This window comes from Papio anubis, chromosome 9 (assembly GCF_008728515.1).
Source record: "Papio anubis isolate 15944 chromosome 9, Panubis1.0, whole genome shotgun sequence".
Taxonomy (NCBI): domain Eukaryota; kingdom Metazoa; phylum Chordata; class Mammalia; order Primates; family Cercopithecidae; genus Papio; species Papio anubis.
In genome coordinates, this window is record NC_044984.1 from 52,936,266 (window position 1) to 52,946,299 (window position 10,034).

The window sequence follows — 10,034 nt, forward strand, 5'->3', positions numbered from 1 at the left end:
AGAAGAAGGGGTTATGGAGCAGGAAGGGGAGCCCAGATAAGACCCTTGAGTTAGAGTGATAGCAATTGGAAAATTGTGTGATATTTGCCAGTGTGATCAGAAGCTCAGGGAAAGTCTAGATGTGGAGACAAACTCCAGGGAGTGTGAAGGGAAGACAGCGATGCAAGGAAGTTGAGAGAACTGTTTTTTTTTAAAGTTATTTGATGGAGGCCAGGCATGGTGGCTCATGCCTGTAATCCCAACACTTTGGGAGGCTGAGGTGGGCAGATTACTTGATGCCAGGAGTTCGAGACCAGCCTGGCCAACATGGCAAAACCCCCTTCTCTACTAAAAATGTATACATTAGCCAGGTGTGGTGGTGCACGCCTGTAGTTCTAGGTACTTGGGAGGCTGAGGGTCCATGGGGAATATCTTTACCAACCTCTTTAAGGGTGTTTTTGGCAGAAAAGAAACGCTTGTCCTCATGATGGGCCTGGATGCTGCAGGCAAGATGATGATTCTGTATAAGCTGATGCTGGGTGAGATTGTGACCACCACTCCCATTACAGGCTTCAATGCAGACCCATGGAGTCTAAGAACATCAGCTTCACTGTGTGGTACATGGCAGGCCAGCACAAGATCTGGCCTCTGTGGTGCCACTACTTCCAGAACACACAAGGCCTGATCTTTATGGAGGACAGTAGTGACAGAGAGCACATGAACAAGGTCCATGAGGAGCTCATGAGGATGTTGGCTCAGGATGAGCTCTGGAATGCGGTCCCCCTGGTGTTCACTAACAAGTAGGCCCTCCTCAACATCATGAACACCACTGAGATCACAGGCAAGCTGGTGCTGCATTCCCTGCTCCACAGGAACTGGTACATTCAGGCCACCTGTGGCGCCCGTGGTGACCAGCTCCATGAAGGACTGGACTGGCTGTCCAGTCAGCTCCAGAACTAGAAGTGAATGTGACACCCTTCTCCGTCTCCCTCCTCCTCTTAAAATGTCTGCTTTACTCCCATGTGGCAAACAACTCTGTGCTATGAGTGCCAGAAACTGCCTTTGTGGTTTGGTTTATTGTGTGCATTGCACTGTGCTGTAAATGTGGCAGATGAAGCCTGTGGCCAGGCGTTTCATTCAACGTAAATAGATTTTGTTTCCGACAAGACAGTTTCTGGCAGTCACGTGCAAGATTACTCAGTGTTTTTTGTTTGTTTGTTTGTTTGTTTTTATTGTAAAGAGTAAAATCAACGCGGTGCTGGTCAGTGCTGAGAGGGGATGTAGGCCCATGGACACCTGGCCTCCGGGAGTCACTGTGTTGGGATTACTGGATGCACCCCTGGTTTTAGAGCTGTGTTGAGATCCATTTTTGTAAGTTGGTTTTAAGCCTGAACTCAGCCATTTTAAAAATCGTTAAAAATCTAACTTGAGAACACTTGAACACACAGAAGGGAGACCCTGCCCAGTGTGGGTTTGCAGGTATGGCCTGGATGCTAGCCACCAGCTTGGCTGTTCCCCTCAGGAATGTGAGGTGGTGGCATATCAGACCGCATCAATTCTGCATGATTGCAATAGAGATCCCTGTGACTCACCTGTCCTTGGGTCACTTTGCATCCCATAGCCTTGTGCTTATCCCTGTGCTTCCACGGCTCCTAAGGGCTGGGCTAGGAGCCCATTGCCAGCCCACTCTCCACTAGGCTGCTCAGCTGCCCATCCACCTGCCCACAGTAAGCTCAGGGGACACAGGCCCCACTTGTCCCTTGGTAAGCATGTGACCAGAGTGGGCTCATTGCCTCCAGCACTGACACTCTCTCAGACATATTGGTGGGATGTCTTTGGCCTCACCAGCAGGAGTGTGCGTGAGCCAGGCAGGCCATGCTTCTAAACCTGCAGACCCTTGGAAGTACCCTGTCTCCGTGTATGACATAGCTTTCTCTCCCTTAGCTTGCAAGAGTCCAATTTGCTATCCAAAAAAGACGACCTCTACTTTTTCTTTTGTATTTTGATAAACACTGCAGAAGCTGGGGCTGTTCAATTATCTTGGGTAAAACCTCAGAACTGGTCTGTTTGATGTCAGGGAACCTTACTTGTTTCAATACACAATTAATAAAAGAAAATAAAAATAATCGCTCTTCAAAATAGATTTCTTCTCTGTCATAGCAGATACACTGAAGCTGCAATTATGACATAGTTACCCTTTGCAAAATTGCTTATAAACTTACTTTCTCCTCGTTGAAATGAATGGGAATCTGCATGGCTGAGTGTGCTGTCAGTGTAGTTTCTGAACAGCTGCTAGAAGCAGACTGGACATCTTGGACCCACTCAGGACACCAGATGCCCTGCATTAGGGGACTCCTTAGGACTGTTTAAAGCATGGAATTGAGAGGAAGTTTTAACTCAACAGCAGAGGAAGTTTTAGTGTGGTCAAAGAGGCCACTAAAAATACTTTGTATGTACTAGTTTCCTGTGGCTTCTGTGACAAATTACTACAAATGCAGGAGCTTAAAACAACACAAGATTTATTCTTTTAAAGTTTTGGAGGCCAAAAGTCAAAAACCAAGGTATTTTCAGGACTGTGCTCCTTCTGCAGGCTTCAGGGCAGAATCTGTTTCCTTCCCTATTTCAGCTTCTAGAGGTCACCTGCATTGTTTGAGTATGGCCTCTTCCTTTCCTATTCCTTACCTCCAATCTTTTGCTTCTGTCATATCTTCTATTGAGTCTGATCTTTCTGCCTAGCTCTAATAAGGACCCTTGTGATTCCATTAGTGATACCTGGATAATCTAGGATCATCTGTCTCCTTCCTTCCTTCCTTCCTTCCTTCCTTCCTTCCTTCCTTCCTTCCTTCCTTTCTTTCTTTTCTTTCTTTCTTTCTTTCTTTCTTTCTTTCTTTCTTTCTTCTTTCTTTCTAATTTTAGGTTTTGGGGTACATGTGCAGGTTTGTTATATAGATAAACTGGTGTCACAGGAGTTTGTTCTGTAAATGATTTCATCACCCAGGTACTAGACCTAGTGCCCAACAGTTGTTTTTTTCTGTTTCTCTCCCTTCTCCCAAACTCTACCCTCCAGTAGGCCCCTATGTCTGTTGTTCCCCTCTTGATGTCCATTTGATCTCATTATTTAGCTCCCACTTGTAAGTCACAACATGTGGCATTTGGTTTTCTGTTTCTGTGTCAGTTTGCTGAGGATAATGGCCTCCAGCTCCATCCACGTTCCTGCAAAGGACATGATCTTGATCTTTTTATGGCTGCATAGTATTCCACGGTATATATGTACCACATTTTCTTTAATATGTCATTAATGGGCATTTAGGTTGATTCTGTGTGTTTGCTACTGTGACTAGTGCTCCAGTGAACATATGTGTGCATGTGTCTTTATGGTAGAACAATTTATATTCCTTTGGGTATACACCCAGTGATGGGATTGCTGGGCTGAATGGTAGTTCTGTTTTTAGCTCTTTGAGGAATCACCACACTGCTTTCCACAATGGCTGAAATGATTTACACTCTCACCAACAGTGTGTAAGTGTTCGCTTTTCTTCACAACCTTGCCAGCATCTGTTATGTTTTGACTTTTTAGTAATAGCCATTCTGACTGGTGTGAGATGGTATCTCATTATGGTTTTGCTTTGCCTTTCTCTAATTATGAGTGATACTGAGCGTTTTTTCCCCACATGTTTGTTGACCCTATTTATGTCTTCTTCTAAAAGCTGTCTGTTCATGTCCTTTGACCACTTTTTAATGGGGTTGTTTTTTTCTTGTAAATTTATTTAAATCCCTTATAGATGCTGGATATTAGACTTTTGCCAAATGCATAGTTTCCAAATACTTTCTCCCAATCTGTAAGTTGTCTGTTTACTCTGTTAATGGTTTCTTTTGCTATGCAGAAGCTCTTAAATTTAATTACATCCCATTTGTCAATTTTTGCTTTTGCTGTGATTGCTTTTGGGATCTTCCTCATGAAATCCTTGCTAGTTCCTATGGTATTGCATAGGTTGTCTTCCAGGGTTTTTACAGTTTTGGGTTTTACATTTAAGTTTTTAATCCATCTTGTGCTGATTTTTGTATATGGTGTAAGGAAGGGGTCCAGTTTCATCTTCTGAATATGGCTAGTCAAATATCCCAGCAACATTTATTGAATAGGCAGTCCTTTTCTCATTGGTTGTTTTTGTCAGCTTTGTCGAAGATCAGATGGTTGTAGGTGTGCATCCTTATTTCTGGGCTCTCTAGTCTGTTCCATTGGTCTATGTGTCTATTTTTGTACTAGTATTATGCTGTTTGGATTACTGTAGCCCTGTAGTATGGAAGTCAGGTAACATGATACCTCCAGCTTTGTTCTTTTGGCTTAGGATTGCCTTGGCTATTCAAACTTTTTTTTTTTTTTGGTTCCATATGAATTTTAAAATATTTTTTTCTAGTTTTGTGAAGAATGTCATTGGTAGTTTGATAGGAATAAGATCAAATCTGTAAACTGCTTCGGGTAGTATGGCTATGTTAACAATATTGATTATTTCTATCCACGAGCATGGAATGTTTTTCCATTGGTTTGCATCATCTCTGATTTATTTGAGCAGCATTTTGTAATTCGCATTGTAGGGATCTTTCACCTCCCTGGTTAGCTGTATTCCTGGGTATTTTATTCTTTTTGTGGCAATTGTGAATGGGTTTGCATTCCTGATTTGGCTCTTGGCTTGGCTGTTGTTGGTCTATAGGAATGCTAGTGATTTTTGTACATGGATTTTCTATCCTGAAACTTTGCTGAGATTGTTTAACAGTGGAGGGAGCTTTTGGACTATGACTCCGGGGTTTTCTAGATATAGAGTCATGCTGTCCGCAAACAGGGATAGTTTGACTTCCTCTTTTCCTATTTGGATGCCCTTTATTTCCTTCTCTTACCTGATACTCTGGTCAGAACTTCCAATACTATGTTGAATGGAAGTGGTGAGAGAGGGCATCTTTGTTTTGTGCTGGTATTCAAGGGGAATGCTTCTAGCTTTTGCTCATTCAGTGTTATGTTGGCTGTAGGTTTGTTATAGATGGCTCTTATTAGTTTTGGGGTATGTTCCTTCAATACCTAGTTTATTGAGAGTTTTTAACATAAAGAGATGTTGAATTTTATCGAAAGTCTTTTCTGCATCTATTGAGATCATGTGATTTTTCTCTTTCATTCTGTTTATATGATGAATCACATTCATTGATTTGCATATGTTGAACCAGCCTTGCATCCCAGGCATAAAGCCTACTTGACTGTGGTGGATTAGTTTTTTGATGTGCTGCTGGATTTGGTTTGCAAGTATTTTGTTTAGGATCTTTACATCAATGTTTATCAAGGATATTGGCCTGAAGTTTTCATTTATTTTTATGTCTCTGACAGGTTTTGGTATCAGGGTGATGCTGGCCTCAAAGAATGACTTGGGGAGGAGTCCTTCCTCTTCAATGTTTTGGAATAGTTTCAGTAGGAATGGTAGCAGCTCTTCATTTTACATTTAGTAGAATTAAACAATTCTATGCAAAAAGAGCAAAGTTGGAAGCATCACGTTACCTGATTTCAAATTTTACTACAAGGCTATAGTAATCCAAACAGCATGGTACTGGTATAAGAATAGACACATAGATCAACAGAACAGAATAGAGAATAGAAATAAAGCCACATAGCTATAACCACCTGATCTTTGGCAAGTTGATAGAGATATACAATGGGGAAAGGACACCTTATTCAATAAATGGTGCTGGGAAAATTGGATAGCTATATGCAGAAGAATAAAATTTGATTCCTATCTCTCAACATATACAAAAGCTAACTCAAGATAGATTAAATACTTAAATATAAGACCTGAAACTATAAAAATTCTAGAAGAAAACTTAGGGAAAACTCATCAGGACATTGACTTATGCACAGAATAATTGCCTAAGACCTTAAAAGCAAATATGACAAAACCACAAATAGACAAATGGGATTTAATTAAAGTAAAAAGCTTCTGCACAGCAAAATAAATGATCAATAAACATCTAACTTACACAATGGGAGAAAATATTTGGAAACTGTGCTTCTGACAAAGGACTAAATATTCAGAATCTACAACAAACTCAAACAACTAAACAAGAAAAAAAGAAATAACCTCATTAAAAAGTGGGCAAAGGACATGAACAGAAAATTCTTAACAGAACAACAAACATGAAAAAATACTGAACATCACTTATTATCAGAGAAACGCAAACTAAAACCACAATAAGAGACCATCTCACACCAGTCACAGTGGCTATTCCTAAAAACTAAAGAAAAAAAACCCCAACAGATATTGATAAGGATGCAGAGAAAAGAGAATGCTTATACACTGTTGATGGGAATATAAAGTAGCACAATCACCATGGAAAACAGTACGGAAATTTCTCAAAGAACAAAAACTACCTTCTGATTCAGCAATCCTACTACAGGGCATATATGAAAAGGGAAAGAAATTATTATATCAAAAATATATTGGCACTTGTATGTTTATTGCAGCACTATTCACAATAGTAAAGATATAGAATCAGCCTAAGTGTCCATCAGTGGAGGACTGGATAAAGAAAATGTGGTATCTATGTACCCTGGAATACTACTCAGCCATAAAAAAGAATAAAATCATGTCTTTTGCAGCAACATGGGTGGAGCTGGAGATCATTATCCTAAGTGAAATAACTCAGAAACAGAAAATCAAATACCACTTACAAGTAGGAGCTAAACAATGGGTACACCTGGACACGGACATATAGATGGAAATAATAAACACTGGAGGCTCCAAAAGGGATGAGGGTGAGAAGAGGGTGAGAGTTGAAAAATTACCTTTTGGATACAATGTTCATTGTTTGTGTGATGAGAACGCTAGAATCCCAAATTCCACCATACACAATATAACAATGTTCATTATTTGTGTGATGAGAACGCTAGAATCCCAAATTCTACCATACACAATATAACAATGTTCATTATTCATGTGATGAGTACATTAGAAGCCCAAACTTCGCCATACACAATATATCCATATAACAAACCTGCACACATGTACCTCCTGAATCTATAAATTTTAAAAAACAAAACATAATTTGCATAATTTCAGAGTATTCTATTGTATTAATATGCATACTTTATTTTTTATATTAACATTTTATTGAGTGATTGATTGCTAGAGACAGGATCCTCACTATTTTCCCCAAGCTGGTCTCAAACTCCTGGCCTCAAGCAACACTCCTGCCTCTGCCTCTGAAAGTGCTGGGATTACCAGCATGAACCACCATGCCCAATCCTAAAATTTCATTCACGGGCATCTTCAATACTGTTAAATGAGTTTAAAAACTGGACAAAAATGTTTTAAAAAGGAATGAATATTTTAAATCACATATTAATAGTGTAAATAGTCATCTGGAAGCATTGCATGTGTTCATGCTTCTTCCATGGTTTATGAGAATGCCTGATTCCATATATTCTCATGAGTATTGAACAATGTCATGCTTTTAAAACTCTTTCCCAATTAGATATTTAAAAATTGACTTCTCAATGATGAAGCATATTTTGTCCATGTTTTTTAGTCATCTTTATTTCTTCTCTGCGGAATTGTCTGCTTGGAATGGCAAAACATTTGAAGTTTTGCTATATTAAAAGTATGCCTTTATGGTTTGTTTTTATCACTGCTTAAAAAAACTTATCCTAATATCAGATAAATCCTGATCTATATTTTCATTCAGTTAATTCATGATTTTACTTTTTAAATTCAACTTATTAATTTATTTCAAGTTTACTTTTCTCTAATGTCCAAGGTGGGATCTAATTTCATTTTCTTTTCTGAAAGGTAAACTAATTATTCTAGAAAGAACTACTGAATTATTTATCTGTATCAGTTAGGAATTTCTTTAAATAGGATAATGAAGCTGACAATGATGAAGCTTTTTGATGAAATGATAATCTCTAGCTTTTAATCAGAGTGTGTGGACCATTTATATTTAATGTTATTATTAATATGGTTGAGTTTAAATCTACTTTCTCATATTTGTTTTTTATTTGTTACACCATTTATATTACTCCTTAAAATCTTTCTTTGTTTCATATTAAGTAATTTTAAGTATTTTATTTCAACTATTGATTTATTTGCTATTCTTTTTGCTATTTTTCTTAGTGATTGCTCTAGAGTTTAGAATATACCTTTTAAAACTTATCAGAGCCTACTATGAAATACTATTACACTACTTCACATGAAATGCAAGACTCTTACAGCAGCAAAATTTTAGTATCCCCTCCCTATTCTTTGGGCTTTTGCTGCCGTATATTTCATTTCTGCAAATGTTCCAAACTTCATGATACATTATTGTCATTTTGCTTTAAGCATACAACAAATTAACAAATGAGAAAAAATATTTTTATTTACTTACATATTTACCACCTCCAGCACAGGTTATTCCTTTCTGTATATCTGAATTTTAATGTTATCATTTTCCTTCTACTTGTAGAACTTTCTTTTTTTTTTTTTTAATTTATTTATTATTATTATACTGTAAGTTGTAGGGTACATGTGCATAACGTGCAGGTTTGTTACATATGTATACTTGTGCCTTGTTGGTGTGCTGCACCCATCAACTCGTCATTTACATCAGGTATAACTCCCAATGCAATCCCTCCCCCCTCCCCCCTCCCCATGATAGGCCCCGGTGTGTGATGTTCCCCTTCCCGAGTCCAAGTGATCTCATTGTTCAGTTCCCACCTATGAGTGAGAACATGCGGTGTTTGGTTTTCTGTTCTTGTGATAGTTTGCTAAGAATGATGGATTCCAGCTGCATCCATGTCCCTACAAAGGACACAAACTCATCCTTTTTGATGGCTGCATAGTATTCCATGGTGTATATGTGCCACATTTTCTTAATCCAATCTGTCACTGATGGACATTTGGGTTGATTCCAAGTCTTTGCTATTGTGAATAGTGCTGCAATAAACATACGTGTGCATGTGTCTTTATAGCAGCATAATTTATAATCCTTTGGGTATATCCCCAGTAATGGGATGGCTGGGTCATATGGTACATCTAGTTCTAGATCCTTGAGGAATCGCCATACTGTTTTCCATAATGGTTGAACTAGTTTACAATCCCACCAACAGTGTAAAAGTGTTCCTATTTCTCCACATCCTCTCCAGCACCTGTTGTTTCCTGACTTTTGAATGATCGCCATTCTAACTGGTGTGAGATGGTATCTCATTGTGGTTTTGATTTGCATTTCTCTGATGGCCAGTGATGATGAGCATTTTTTCATATGTCTGTTGGCTGTATGAATGTCCTCTTTTGAGAAATGTCTGTTCATATCCTTTGCCCACTTTTTGATGGGGTTGTTTGTTTTTTTCTTGTAAATTTGTTGGAGTTCTTTGTAGGTTCTGGATATTAGCCCTTTGTCAGATGAGTAGATTGCAAAAATTTTCTCCCATTCTGTAGGTTGCCTGTTCACTCTGATGGTAGTTTCTTTTGCTGTGCAGAAGCTCTTTAGTTTAATTAGATCCCATTTGTCAATTTTAGCTTTTGCTGCCGTTGCTTTTGGTGTTTTAGACATGAAGTCTTTGCCCATGCCTATGTCCTGAATGGTACTACCTAGGTTTTCCTCTAGGATTTTTATGGTATTAGGTCTAACATTTAAGTCTCTAATCCATCTTGAATTAATTTTCGTATAAGGAGTAAGGAAAGGATCCAGTTTCAGCTTTCTACTTATGGCTAGCCAATTTTCCCAGCACCATTTATTAAATAGGGAATCCTTTCCCCATTTCTTGTTTCTCTCAGGTTTGTCAAAGATCAGATGGCTGTAGATGTGTGGTATTATTTCTGAGGACTCTGTTCTGTTCCATTGGTCTATATCTCTGTTTTGGTACCAGTACCATGCTGTTTTGGTTACTGTAGCCTTGTAGTATAGTTTGAAGTCAGGTAGCGTGATGCCTCCAGCTTTGTTCTTTTGACTTAGGATTGTCTTGGAGATGCGGGCTCTTTTTTGGTTCCATATGAACTTTAAAGCAGTTTTTTCCAATTCTGTGAAGAAAGTCATTGGTAGCT

At 38.7% G+C, this 10,034-nt stretch overlaps 1 pseudogene; it reads left to right on the plus strand.

The window, feature by feature from the left end:
* Nucleotides 1–300: 300 nt before the first annotated feature.
* Nucleotides 301–1,437, plus strand: LOC116268883 (annotated as a pseudogene).
* Nucleotides 1,438–10,034: the final 8,597 nt, after the last annotated feature.